General features: G+C 33.5%; 1 long non-coding RNA gene across 1 annotated transcript in view; it reads left to right on the top strand.

Annotated features, from left to right (window-relative positions):
• The first annotated feature begins 12,318 nt into the window (after positions 1-12,318).
• The window catches only part of LOC117171432, a 28,616-nt gene continuing 26,014 nt past the window's right edge, over positions 12,319-14,920 (top strand). The window contains exon 1 of the long non-coding RNA XR_004466879.1: positions 12,319-12,678. This is a non-coding gene — a long non-coding RNA (uncharacterized LOC117171432). The remainder of the gene's footprint in view (positions 12,679-14,920) is intronic.

Genomic DNA, 14,920 nt, shown 5'->3' with positions numbered 1-14,920 from the left:
TGTAGCGACACCCGAACGTACCAAGAAAAGGATAATAGTAAAATTATCGTGTTTAACATGAAATTCCTGCGCATGGTATTCAGCAAAACCCTAATGGATATAGTAATTAATAAGATAATCCACAAAGAATTCGTTAATGTAGTTTTGGTCATGTTGCGAGAATTAAAGATGAACGACTAACGAAACAAATGTTTCAAGGTAAAGTAAATGGAAGTGTGCCCAAATCAGACCGCGGAAGAAATAGTAGAAAGTTGTGAATAAGACCTTAACTCAAAGGTACATAAGAAACCATAGAAATACTAGATGTTGCATGCAAAAATGCATGGACGTGAAGAAAGTTAAAGAGGTATGCCAGATCAGAAAAGTGTAACGAAAAAGATTGTTTAAGAAGTGCTTAAAAGAGAATGACAGTGAAGTGAATGACGCCTAAAACAAAAGATCTTGGATACTAATGGGCATGATTAGGGAAATTGAAATGATGACTTTAAATTTTTGGGATGATTAGTAGAGAGATTGATCAGAAACTTGAGTCGAAGTAGTGTTTCGGAAGGAACTTGTTGTTTAAATAAATTACACAGGAATTCTAGATCAATCTAACAGTCCATACTACTCTCCCAAATTTACATACTTTCTTTCTTCTTAAATTTAACTACTTTATGAGATCTAACGAACTAGACGTTTCTACAGGCCCTTCGCCGTCGATATTTCGCATATTGTAAAACTTCTTTTCTTTGACCCTTTTGGCTGCCACAGTTTGTTTAAATATTTTTTTCGTTCTTCGACATTTTCTCTTTTGATGAGCTTGTAATCCTCTAGCGATTTTCGTTGCTCCTCTATATGGTTCATTAACCGTAGAGCCTTACCTCGTAATTTTCAGAGTAGTTGATACCAGCAATCACGTACTTCATTACTGCTACTTCGCTGAAATTTCCACGGGATAGCACACATCTCATATGAATCAAATGTTCCTTAAAGGATTTGCACTTCAGCTAAATTTCCTTTTTACTTAGTGCTGGCGTCGCGTCGTCTAGTTTGATATCCATAGTTGCTCCTGCACCTGTGCTATTTGAGCTTCCAAATCTTGCTCAGGCGACATTTCTGAACAAATGACCGTTGTGTCCTCTTCGTTGCAACATTTCTCTCCTTTGTTCTTACTTTCCTGTTTTTGGTCGTTGATTCCTTCCTATTCTTTTCCCTTTTTCTTCAGTGGTGGAAAGTGAAGTGTCGGGCTTCGGTTGAGGGCATAAACAAAATAAATGGATTAAATAATTATTTCAGTCGAAATTTAATCGATTACACAGCTTCATAAAAATGTGGTAGTTTAGATAAATCAGCCTAGTCAATCCTTACGTAATTTGCATCGCTGAATCCAAATACGAATTGGAATGCCGAAGTTAGCTCTTTTTTCATTCGTAACTTCAAAAAATATTGCCCTTGTAAAGTCCAAACCTACTGCAAAAAGTTAGAAGTTTTGACGAACCAGACTGAACAATTCTTAGATATTTTTGGTGACTGAATCCCAATTTCAAAATATGTAAGAATTGACGTACGATTCAACTAGTCTGATCTGTCGAAACTCCTACTTTTTTCTGTAGGGTTGTCTTATTGCTTCGCCCGAAGTGAAAAGTTAAAAATATGTTGAAAAAAATTCGATAAAATCGCGAATTTCTAACTCTGTTTTATTTATTAGTAACAAATTGGATTTATAAGTCACAAAACAATCAAAATTAGCGCTAAAAACTAAGAAAATACAATTTTTAGCTTGTGGGGTTTTTGGATCCCGATCAAACAGAAATAAAAAAGTAGTTATTCATTTGTCTTATATAATTAATTTTTTTATGTTGAGTTTTACTTGATTCGTCTATTAGTGCAGTGAAAAATAGGCCAGTTAAACTTACGTATGCTCTAATAGTGCTGCTCGGTACCTTTGGTTTATTAAGTATGCAAAAGTTTCCTGCTTATGAATTTAAAAGTTACATTTTCGAAATCCTTATCAGTTCTTGTTAACAGTTTCTTAAAACTAGTTTATTAAAAAACGCTCATCACGCCTTTGTTCAATATCGTGGTCTCTGTGCCAAACTGGCCCTTTTTCCTAATACTTTTATGGTTAATGCTACTTAGCATAACGAAAAAGCAATATATGAATAATAAAGAGTTGTCTATATTAACTCTTCCGTTCAATATCGGTCTATTTTCTCAGAGCGCCGAGCACGAGATTGTGCTGTGTGTATAAGCATAGGGAATCATCTCATAGACGACGCGGACCCGTCAGGGAATAGACTTATATTGAATGGAGTCGTGGACATGCTTCGCAAAACACTTGAACCTTACCTTATTTTCCTTTTACGATATTCGACTGTGCTGCATAAATGTAAGACTTGCTTTTATAAAAAGACTTGCTAACCATAGTTTTCTTTTATAAAGTAAACCCAGAAAAATTCTCTTTATTTTAATGGACATTATTGAAAAATCGTTATCTCTGGACCTCATCCCAATACTGGGGATTGATCAGCGTAAAATTAATTCTGAATAATTTTGATGGTATCTGGTATCAAAAAGATATCTCGAGGCAATATGACTTGCCTGAATTTCAATTAATAAAGTTTTTAGGAAGTTTTTTATTTTAGATAATATTATCTCTGGACGTCATCTCGAAATTTGGTTTGATCAACCACTAAAATAAATTAGAGACTCACTAGGGATAGGAGTGTATCAGAAAACAAATGTAGAACCGAAAATTTTTAGAAATTATTCTATTTTCGAAATTCCTATCCCTGGATCCGAGTGCCAAATTAGAATTTGATTTATCCCTAAAATTAATTTAAAGTCATTTTGATAGTATACGTATATGAATGTAATTTTTAGACCTTATAAAATAAAATGCTATAGAAAAATTTCTGAAGAAATTGGAATAAAATTTCTGGGATAAAATTTAGCTAGTATATTTATTCCTGATCTAGTCCTATCACCAAAGAGTCTTTAATTTATTTTAATGGTTGGTCAAACCAAATTTTGAGATAAGGTCCAGAAAAAACATTTTCTAAAATAAAAAATCCCTAAAGACTTTATTAATTGAAATTCAAGCAAGTTAAATTCCTTTGAATTAATTTTAGGCTAATTAATCCTCAGTCTTGGGATAAGGTCCCGAGATAAAGATTTTTCAATTCTATTCTATTCTATTATATTCAATTCTATCTGCATTTTCTGATGTGTATTTCGTCTAGGATCGATCTGTAAAAACAATAGAAATTAATTATTAAATTCATAAATAATGTTTTACTTATTAAAATTATTAATAAGTCATTATTGTTGAAATTATTACTGCCAGTAATAAAAATACAAAGCCACAAATCATTTCATTGGCAAAGAATACTTAATCGAAAGTGTAAAAAACATGCCAGGCCAGTCTGTCATTATTTCGAGATTATGTTCAGATTCACCTTTTTGTCCAAATTACTGTAAGTAAATGTAGGTAAGTTTTTGCACGTAATATTTTATTCACTTTATTAAAAACATATCCTGTCTATTCATAATATACCTTTTTTATGCCGTAAATAAGAGTTAAACACAAGTCACTCGTCGCCTACTGGAAGTGCAGAATATTATTACTATTTTATTATATTTTTTAGTCAGTAGCCATTTTATAATGTTATGGGCCCAGACAAAAATTGACGTTTACTTCTTAGTTCACACGTCTGACTTCATTATTACACTGTAAAAAAATAAAACAATTCTACTACTTAGAATCGTAAAATTACCAACAAAAAGTTGGTGCAATTTTACTACTTTGATTAGGGTCAATGACACTTGCATACTAGAAGTTCCAACCAATCTTGTGACTTTCAGTGCAGGTAATAAATGGACCTACTTTCAGTTCGTTGAATTTGTTTACGCTGGTGAAAGTACAGAAACTGTTAAAAATTCCTTTTTCCGAAGTAATCTCACGTCTTGAAATTCGATAATTGATAACGCGGCTTACTTCCACAGCTCTGAACGTAGTATAAGTACAAGTAATAGTAAAGTGTTAAAGTTGCGGAAAATAATAGAAAAAACTGCTTTCTACTGTATTCCTTAGTTGAACGAGAAATTTACAATTTCTAGTCAAATTACCAATATTCACATTTCTCATGTAGATGCTAAAGTTAACATGTTGAATCAAAACACGAATATTTTCGGTTAGAATACCATCACCTAAAATTCATTGTGCATTTGTAATTTTAAAGAATTTGTCTGGAAATTCAAATAACCTAAAAGTTAAATTCCATACTGACAGTGGATATTTGTAATTGTCAGCGAAACGTTACATTGGGAGTAGGTAATAATCAGACCTACTCTGAAAATGGTAAAATTACCAGAAATTTTTTTACAGGGTAATAAAATACTTTCATTATTTGTTATTACTAAATAACATAACCTATATTTTTTTTACACTTGTATCCATACAAAGTTTCAAACGCAAACATGTAAACTATGATAAACTTGATCCGAAGTTGCACGAATTGGACCGAAAGATCGATCCGAAAGCGCCTTTGAAGCCGCTAAATTTGAAAATGCCCCTGTAGAACGGCTTCTCCCCAGCTGGTGTGCGATTCGAGTAGCATTTAAATTCCCCATACATGTAAGCCCCAGCGTGTCCGCTCTGCATGTGGAAAAGCAGGTAGAAAGGTAAGAGAAAATAAAGAAAGAGATTAGAAAAGAAATGGTGAAACTTCAAGAATAAATGAGAAAATGGGAAGAATTCAGGGAAAAGCTAGAGAAAAGGTTTCAGATGTTGGAACAAAGACTAAAAAAGCAGGAAGATACTATTAAGAAGATAGATGAGTTTGAAGGTAGGATAGAACACATAAGGCTCAAACTGGGAGTACAGGCGTTAATGAAATGGGAATATAAGATAGAAGTGATAAAATAAATGAGGATGTTATATGGAGGTTTGGAGAGAATAGTGGATAAATTAATATGGGTAGAAAGGATTATGCAGTAGAAGTTAAGGGAAACATCGAAAGAGGAAAGAAAAAACGGGAAAAAACATGAGTTAAGTATTGGAACATACAGTTAGAAGGTGTATGGTGGGATTGGGGCGAGGACATAGAAGAGTTGATAAAAAATGAGATGTCGGGACACTATGAGAGAAAGAAATAGCACATATAGAAATAAGTAATGGTAGGAAACAAAAAGAGACGAGAATCGACAGTAGGAAATATTGAAGGATATTCTACTAGAATATAGCAGGCTTGGAAAGAAATTATGGGGAGTTTATGTGAAATTTGACACAATGAAGACGTGGCTAGATGAAAAAGAGTGGAAGAGTAAAGAGAAAAATACGAAAAAGTTACAAGCAGCATATTCAAAATAAAAAAATTAGAATAACAAAGGCAGAGCAATGGGAGGAATCAGCGAAAAGGAGAGAGAGAAGGATGAAAATGGAGTGAAAAGCAATGTAAAATATCCAAAGAAAAGATACTTAATGGGGATGGAAAGAAATTTTTGAAGGCCCTAAAGAAGATGGAATGGTTGATCTTAAACAGAAACAAATAGGGGGCGAGGAAGGAGAATATACATGTTCAGGAAGAAAAAGGGAAAGTGTAATTTATTATATGGTAATCGATCATGTGGTAAGAGAGATGGTCAAGAAACTGGAGGTAAGGAATTATATAGATGTGTATCACTTTCTATACTAGTCACATTAAAGAGAGAAAAGAATAATAACATTAAGGGTAAAAAGGAAGCAAAGGTTAAAAGAGTAGAAAAGGGAGATTGACCAAAGAAAGGTAAAAAACAGTTTGAGGCAGAGGTCAGGAATATCAAAGTGGGGACAGAATACGTAAACTAAGAAATAGAAATAATTATAGAAGATATGGAAAAGTATTAGATTGCACAAGCAAAAAATAAGTTAGTGAAGGAGGAGATAGAAGTGGATGTGGTGACGAATGCACACAGAAGAAGAAGAAAGTGAGAAGCCAATTTAAAAAATGAAGAGAAGGGACGAGCAGTGGAGAAAAATGTAGGATAGAAAAGAAGTATAAATCGCTGTGTGATAAAAAAACCCACAGGAAAATAAAAGGTTTGAGGAAGATGCGGAGAATGCCAGGACGGAATAAGAGGTTTGGAAGGTGGTAATTAGATAAGAAAAAGGAAAAGAGTGGGCTAGCATGTTGAGGTAGTATAATGGAAAACAGTTTTATGGAATTAATAGGAGAGGTAGACAGGAAAATCAGGAACAGAGGAAAATATATTAGGGAAACAGATGAGGAGCAGGACATAAAAAGGGAGGAAATGGTCAAGGTATTAGAGATAATGAAATATGGAAAGGCACGTGTTATAGATGAGATTCAAAATAAAGTCGGGAAATATAGAGGGACAGAATTAAAGCGATGGGCATGGATAACGTGCAATACAATATGGAGATGAGAGGAAGGGCCAGAGTTGTGTAAGGAAAGAGTAGTGGTACCCATGGTGAGAAAAGACACAGGGTAGGAAGTTACTGATTATAGCGGACTGACGCTAATGCTAAAATTGTATATAGTATATGTGCCTTTTATATGGAACCGGTTAACGAAAAAAGTTGAGGGAGAAAGATAGAACCACTAAATCAGACAGAGTTTATAAAAGGATGAGAATGATGGACAATATAAATCTCCTGAACGATCTAATAAATAAGAAGAAAAAAAGGGAAACAGGGGAAATGATAGCAATGTCCGTGAACTTAAAGGCAGCCTATGGTTCATTAGAACGAGGCTGAATAGAAAAATGTATGGTAAAAAAGAGATTAAGAGGGGGGTTAATAAAAAGAGTTCTGATCTTATGAGTCAACTTTTATTTAATATATTAATATCAGACTTTGAAGAAGAAATTAACAGAAAGGATAGGGAAGGAGTCCAGATAGGGAACGAAAAGATATACTGCCATACGCAAATATTATAGTATTGATGGCAGAGAATTCAGAAGGGATGGCAGGCATAATTACAGGATGAGGGAAACACTCGGCGAGGAAAAAGTTGTATTTAAATTTAGAAAAGACAAAGATAATGATATTTGAAAAAGGAGAGGGAAGAAAGAAAAATAGACAGGGATGTGGAAGGGAATAAATTTAGAAGAAGTAAACGAGTTTAAATATTTGGATATATTTTGACAAAAAAATCGAGATCATAAAGCTCATATAAGAGGAAGGACAAAAAGCAGTAGAGGTAATGAAACAGGTATTAGGAATAAGAAAAAAAGTTTTGAAAAATTAAAAAAGGAGAATATGGTTATTTGGTACGCTTGTTTGGTTAGTAATAGGCCATGGAGCTGATATATGGGTGGGGGGGGGGGGGGGGGGGGGGGGGGGGGGGGGGGGGGTCGAAAGAAAGGAAATAGATTAAGGGTTCACAAGAAAGGTACATAAGGCGTTGAAAGAGTTATCACTCGTATAAGTTACTGCTTGTTCTAAAAATGACTGTTAGTTTTTAAATATAGTAAGATGTTGTTATGTCGCCTCTCATCTCTTGGCTTGGAGTTTTTGTCCTGGAGAGGAGCTGCGTAGAGGAACCCTTGAGTGCAGAGAACCCAGGCGTTCAAACTTGTCATACCCTTCGGTGGGTTTTGTTGGCTGCTCGGCGGTTTGAAGGAATGTCCTCTTTTCGTTGGTTGAGAGAAACAGCCGCCACGGGTTTCTTTCTTTCATGGGTCCAGGAATTGTTTTATAAAGTAGGAAACTTGTCCGGATGTGAACTTGGTATTTGTCCCGCATCTTCCTCCTTTTCAATTCCACTGGGTCCTCCTGGTAAATTCGTATTTGAGAGACCGGCTTCTGGGTCTATGGTACGTGTTCGTCCAGGATAGATTTAGCCTTGCAGAAAAATATCCTCCGCTCGAAAAATGGGTTAATAACTAGGGATCTATCCTGATCCGCTCGAATCGGGAACAGAGTCCGCCTAGCTGAGGCTTACTGCGAACGGACTGCTTGGCGGATAATACGCGCTTTCCTTGAACTGATCTACCCCAGTGATCAGGGTGTGTACTTACTTAGTAGGGAACCGGTTTCTCCAGACTCTGGTAGTTGTGTGAATGTTACTTTTTCAGAAGATTGATCGATTTCGCCGTTCTTATATTGATCAATTTTACCATTTCCAGATTGATGGAATTCAGCTTTTCCAGAGTAATGGAATTCACTGTTTCCAGCTTGTCGAGTTTCACCTTTACTAGGTGAATGGGTTTAGTCAATTCCAGGTTTATGGATTACACCGTTTTCAGGTTGATGGGATTCATCGATGAAGTCACTGCCGCCTGGTTGGCAACAAGATTTGTGCGCGTACCCGGTGTGACACTGATTCGTCCGCGGCAAGAGTGACAAGGATGACTCTGTCCACAAGGAGGAGCACGAAACTGAGCCGTCCGAAACTGCAATGAAAAAAATGCTTGAAAATTAATGTGATGCTTTAAAACCACTTGCAGACAGGAAAATTCCCATGATCTCAGTTTCAGACAGTGTAATTTTACGTTCCACATGCTTAATTAGACTGTCAATGTAAAATGCCAGAGACCATCTCAAGACAAAGACGCGCATAACCTAAAAAATGACATTGTAAAGAAGTGACTTTCAGTTGCTATGTTAGAGTGAAAAGAAGCATGATGAAAAATTTGTCGTTAAAATATAAAATTTCAAAATTCCAAAAAATCAATTTTGTTATTATTCACCTAAAGTTGAAAAGAAGTATTTGTTTCTCGATTTATGTCCCCGGCTTTCTCCTGGATCTTCCGGTAAATATTCCTGATATCTGCTGTTTCAGAAAAAAATTAACTCTCTTTGCGAATCCCTCAGTTTTTCACATATATGGTTGATTTCGAAAATCAATAAGCATCAGCAAATCCTTTTGCAAAAAATCTATTGACTTTGAATCTTGTAAGTAAGATAACGAAACTTTTGTGTTTAATAAAGAAAAATTGAGAGACTGATTTATTACACACTAGCAGCAATTGCACGTGCGTAAACCGCGCGTTCACGTCCCTGGATTTTTATGTTCTAACATAGAAAATATGCACATTAAAAAATCTATTATAAAACCTAGTTTTTAATATTAGGTTTTGAAGTTTTTTAACATTAATTATTAATTTCGAATTGAGGGCTTCTAAAATCGAAGCCCTGCAAAGTAAAAAATTTTTTTTTTGAAGGATGACGAAATTGAATGATTTCAGATTGAAAATGTACAAAATTGGACAACATCAAAACCTAAGAAATTTAATACTTTAAGCTTAGATCATTTAACATTCAGAAGTATTGAAATTATATTATTTATAATTAAAAGCGTTCTAAATTAAATGTTTAAAAACTGAATAATATTGAATTTGAACAATTATAAATTTGAAGCCATTAAGGCTTAAAAATTTAATATTGAAAACTAAATTGCATGTTTTAAAATCAAAGCCTCTGAAGTTCTAGAATTCTAAATTGTTCTTACATCATAAGATTCCAATTTGACATTAAAGCTGAATTCCAGAAAGCATTCTAGAACATTTAAACTTGAAGGAATGCGAACTCCATTTCAACTGAAAAAATTCAAAGTAACAACAACTTGGATATTAGAGCTTTTTTATAATCGACCACTTTAAAATTTTAATTATTTGAAGTGAGCTTAAATCACTTAAAAACTAATATATTTCATATTGCTTATTAAATTTTTATCCATTCAACATTTCATTTTAAACCTAATTTTTTATTTATTAATTTTTTAATTCAAAACTTCCTTTAGAAATATTATTGATTCTTGAAATTTTCCAATGAAATATTTTTCAATTTGAAATTATTTATTTGTTTAAATCTTTAGCTGAAAATCGAAAAATCTTAAGATAATACATTGAAAATTAAAGTAAATAATACACAACAAGGTTACTGTAATAAAATTCCATTTTTTGAAAATGTAACATTTTAAGCTTTATATTTCGCAGTTGCTATATATTTACGTCTAAAATTGTGAAATTCAAAGCTATCAAGGCTTTTAATATAAAATTTTGAAATATCAAATAGTTGAATGGCCTTGTCATTTTGTATAATTATTTAAATTTGAAACTAAAATATTGTCAAATTTAAAATTTAAAACCTCCAAAAATAAATATAAAAATTAATGTTTAAGGACGATACATATTTTATTGATAAGTATCATATAGCGTAGTACTGCCATGATGGGAGAAAACACCTTTAACTGCAAACATCGAAAAATGAGTTTTTTATATCTTTGGAATCGTGAAGAAAAGATACACCTGACTATTGAAATAAATTTTTCAAATTGTTAATAACTTTTAGAATAATTATTGCTAAACTTTGGAAAAACGCCGCTTACTGCAAAATTTGGCGATTTCGTGATTTGGAATTGAGCCGTAACTGACCGTTAAGTGCAAGCTCAAATCATGGACAGCTGAATAAGTCACAGAAAAATTCGAGAAAAAGCCGCAACGGGCAGGTACAAACTTTACTAAATTATCGGGCGGTGATCTCGAGACTTCGTGATTTCCAAGAGGTCCGTACGCGCTTACACCGTTCTCCAGAATCATCGGACCCCGATTAAAAACGTCTGTAATTCGAGAAACGCCGTAACTGTATTTATTTTAAGCTGCGAAATTCTTTTGCCGTGAACGGCGTTTTCTCAAATCGCGACAGGCCTATTTGTGGGGTCCGTGATTCGAAAAGAGCCTTAACTGTCCGTTACGGCGTTTTCTGAATTTCAGCATCCCAATCAACGCCGTTAACTGCATTTTAGATAATTAATTAACATGTTTTAACAATTTTTGTTGCAAAAATGAAAAGTTCATATGCAAATTAATCAATAACAAAAAAAACTGCAGATAATGAATTAGAATCCGCGATACACGAGAGTAAAGATTCGACTAGTTTTCGCAGATTTTCTCGACTTCGCTCATTTTTCAGTTAACGGTGTTTTCTCAAATCACGGCAGAGAATCAAGTGACATTCAAAACGAATGGATAGATTTTCCCACAAAAAAATGATATTTCTGTCAAACCAAATCACTGTCATTTTTACTGTTCAAAATTACAGAATTTTAAGTATTGCGATAAACATTATGAACTTTTATAATTCAGTTATTCTAAACGCTTTACAAATTATATTCTTTCCAATTGGAAACTTTACAAAATTATGAATAACACGAATTATGGAATACAGGAAATCTCCTAAAGTAATATTTCTCTGCCTGCTTTATCCCGGTGTTTTCCCGATGTAAGTTGCTTCAGGCTTTCTCCTGATTCTCCCATGTGGATAACCACCCTCTTTTAATAAACTAGGGAAATACGTACACCTTTTTTGGTTTCGAGCAACCTTTTTTTCTATTCATTGCGAATCCTGTTTAAGCCCGCTTTTACGCATCTTGTGTTATAATGACTCATGTCATAGTATCCGTTTGACATTTAGAAATATATACGTATTTCTCAAGTTTATTGAAAGGAGCCCGACAAAAATAAACATAAATAAGGAATATATTTTTTTGCACCATTAATTAGAAGTAAACAAAATTGAATTTTTCCAAATATTATATATTAAAAAAACCATTTTTTTCTTATATTTTTCGCTTCAAGGCTTTTTACTTTCATAAACTTCACCCACAAAAAATTTTATAAATTTTTTCTATGAACAAAAGAATTTTGAAAACTGTCAATCGATTTGCCAAATGGTGAGGATTTTTGTTCTCATAATGCTAAAAAGAACATTTTCAGTACTATTACTAAGTAATCAAATCATTTTGAGTTTTTTTCGGTCCACCCTAATACACGTGTACCCACACGCTGCACACGTAATCATTTATCGATTATCATGAACAATTAAGGAATAACAAATCTTTTTGCTTGACCATGGATAAGTATATTTCTTTCAGATTTTGAGTACAGAAGTGAAAAAATGTTGAACCCATTTTTTTTTCAAAAATGATAGTAGAAAGTAGGTTGTCAAATAACCTGTCATGGTGACCAGTCAACAAATTATTTTGTTAAAAAAATAAATACTAGAACAATACAAGCATAATTTTTCTAAAGCACATCAATGCAATAGCGTCATAGATAATGAGTGATCATAACGCATTTTATTCAATAATTTTGTAGATATTTATTTTGACTCCCTGTGGATACTGAACGACTGTATGCACCTGTCTCCTACTTTATAATATTTCCAAATGAATTGTCTTTAATTGAAAAGTTAATACTTCATCAGCTGCTGTCACTGGTTACACCGCTGCCTATCTCTATTTATATACACTTAAGACTCCCTTCTTCTCTCAAGCATCTGCATTCTACATCACTGACTGTCTCTCAGCCGATTCAAAGTGTGAAAACCAGCCTGTCCGATCTGATAAAAGTTATTATGCTATCTCTCAACTGTCAAAACAAATCTCAGATAAGATTCACTTGGCGTCGGAAGTGCAGTTCTAAACTAAATTTCCACTGGCCCGTCTTCACTTAGATAGACTTGTAGCAGCATTTGAGGCGCGTGATGCTCTTCACCAGCTGTCTGACGGTATCATTCAGATCTTCTTTGCACAGCGCGGCGGAGCTCTGTGCGTGAGAATCAAATTCAAACCGCAACCGAATAAAAGCGCTACCTCAGGCCCCCATTCTTGAGTTGTTTCTGAAGACACGATTTGATCCTCGTCTTGATAGTAGAACTGTGGAGTTATTATACTTACTTCGAAACAAGTGGTAAGCCTCACCAATTATTATTAAATATTAAACATTGTTCAGACTATTTTTAAACATATTACTGCATAGAATTCTACATGTATTAAACATGGTTTTCTTCTAATTATTAATAAAATAAAATAAGATCAAGACTTAGTACAAAATTGAATGATTTCTCAATACAGGGATAATTTTCTTAGTATTTATTGAAATTAGTAGCCAAAAAAAACTTGGCATTCACAATTCGTTGGTAACCTTGATAACTGCATGGTTTTTAAGGTTTTGGTTTTATATATTACAAACTCTCATTTTAATTATTGATTCTGATCGTACTTTTATCGATCTATTTAAACTATAAGATATTTATAAATGTCCATCAAAAAAAAATTTCAAAAACCAATATATTCCTGATTAATTCGAACTTTTCCACCTCGCCTTTTTGCCAACTTTAAATTTTAAAAACGGATAATTATCGTCCCTGAGTACTTAAGATCTTTTATACGTTTCAGTGTCTCAAAATACTTGTCTCATTTCTTTTAACAAACTTTATGGTATCATCTAGACAGCCAGCATGTTGTAAAGATTTATTTTGAGGAGTACCACAACAATTTACTATCTTTTGTATCGAATTGAATTAATTGTGAATTGTCAGTTCCAAAGCTTATTTCTTTTTCGTAGCAACGGACCCTTTTCAAGTTAAGGCCCTACTAAATTTCGAAAACTATTTCAATTGGTGACCATTGTCGTTTTCAGAGTAATATTTTAAAGCTGAGAAAATTTGGATATCTTGCCTCTTTTGTCAGCAGTCTGAAGAAGAAACATCGAAAAATATTTTTCAAGTTTCCTTTACCGTGTTATAAATCAAGTCATTTTGTTTGGAATTTTCCTGCAATTCCTGCGCTCAAATTCATCTTGTCTGATTTTTCGAGAGAGTTATTTTGTAAATTCATTAAATTAGAAATTCCTTTAAATTGCAGCAACTTCCTCTTTTTGTTTTGTTTTAATTCTTTCGTTTTCTTTGGATTAATTCTTTAAATAATTATTCTATTCTTGGTCTAATCATTGGATTTTGCCTTTGTTGAATTATTTATTATTGAATTACTGATTCCATTGGTTATTGTATGCGTTATTTTAATTTAATTTTAAATTATTTTTATTTTAAGAATGTATCTGGTCGTTTTTGAAAGATTTTTTAACGCAGATTCTGAATTCCGTAATGAAAATTACCAATTACTTCAAGATTTTGAAAATACCGGGTCAAAAGGTCGATGAAACGCATTCTTTGCCATATTTGAGTGTCCTTATAAAATAAACGAGAGGTGATTGAACCTACTACTTGAGCTTAAATTAAAGCTTGAACCTTCGGCTAAAGCATTTAATAATGACTTTGTAGGAGGCTTGAATATAGAGCCGTTGAGAACGGTTTTTCGAGTAGCCCGCGCGCCCCAGCCCCGCCCAGCCATGCGCTCGGCTGACTGCGTTGCGTGAGTCAAGTACTTAAGGGGATTTATTAGACTGGCAAAACGGGATTCCATTTTGAAGCCGCAATTTTAAATAATTTTTCCTGTTTTTTGCACACGGCATCTAAATGTTAATCTATTTTTCTGACCAGCGCCGGTTTTTGAAAAATATTTATATTTTGTTTAATAATCAAAAAGGTAGGAATAGCGCGTTGCATTGCTCATAAATCATGTCCCTTTAATTGTTGTGAGATGCAGATCAGTTACAAAAACTCAAACTATGAGAGCATGGATTGAGTCAATTTTGATTAGCAGAATTAGTTTATTCATATAATTTAAAGAAAACAAAGATCAGATACATGAACTTTGGTCAATATTTGCAGTATTAGTAGAAATTTTAATAGTGCAGACGAAAGTATAGCCAGATCCTTCCATTGAATCGAGATTCATGCCGGTTACGAAACCTAACATTTTAATGGATAACTGGATTCAATTTTAATAACCAGAGTCAGTTGCCTTCACATAATTGGAAGAAAAATAACAAATATTCCTGAAAATCGGTTAATAATTGCTGTAAAAACGGAAGCGTTCAAGTCCATACAAAAGTGTAGCTTTGTCGACAACTTGACACCGATTTTGACACCTGCTGCCTCAATCTGAATAGTAAGTACTTAATCTAAACTACTGATTAAAAAGTGTTATTAAATTTAAATGATAAGCTTTACTAGATTAATTAGCAGTTTGCTGGTTAAAAATGTCAGAAAAGTGTAATAAAGCACTTTCTAATTGACTTCTGTCGAGAA

This window comes from Belonocnema kinseyi, chromosome 1 (genome assembly GCF_010883055.1).
Source record: "Belonocnema kinseyi isolate 2016_QV_RU_SX_M_011 chromosome 1, B_treatae_v1, whole genome shotgun sequence".
Classification (NCBI taxonomy): domain Eukaryota; kingdom Metazoa; phylum Arthropoda; class Insecta; order Hymenoptera; family Cynipidae; genus Belonocnema; species Belonocnema kinseyi.
Note: the sequence above shows the minus strand (reverse complement) of the source record. Positions and strands in the feature narration are given on the sequence as shown.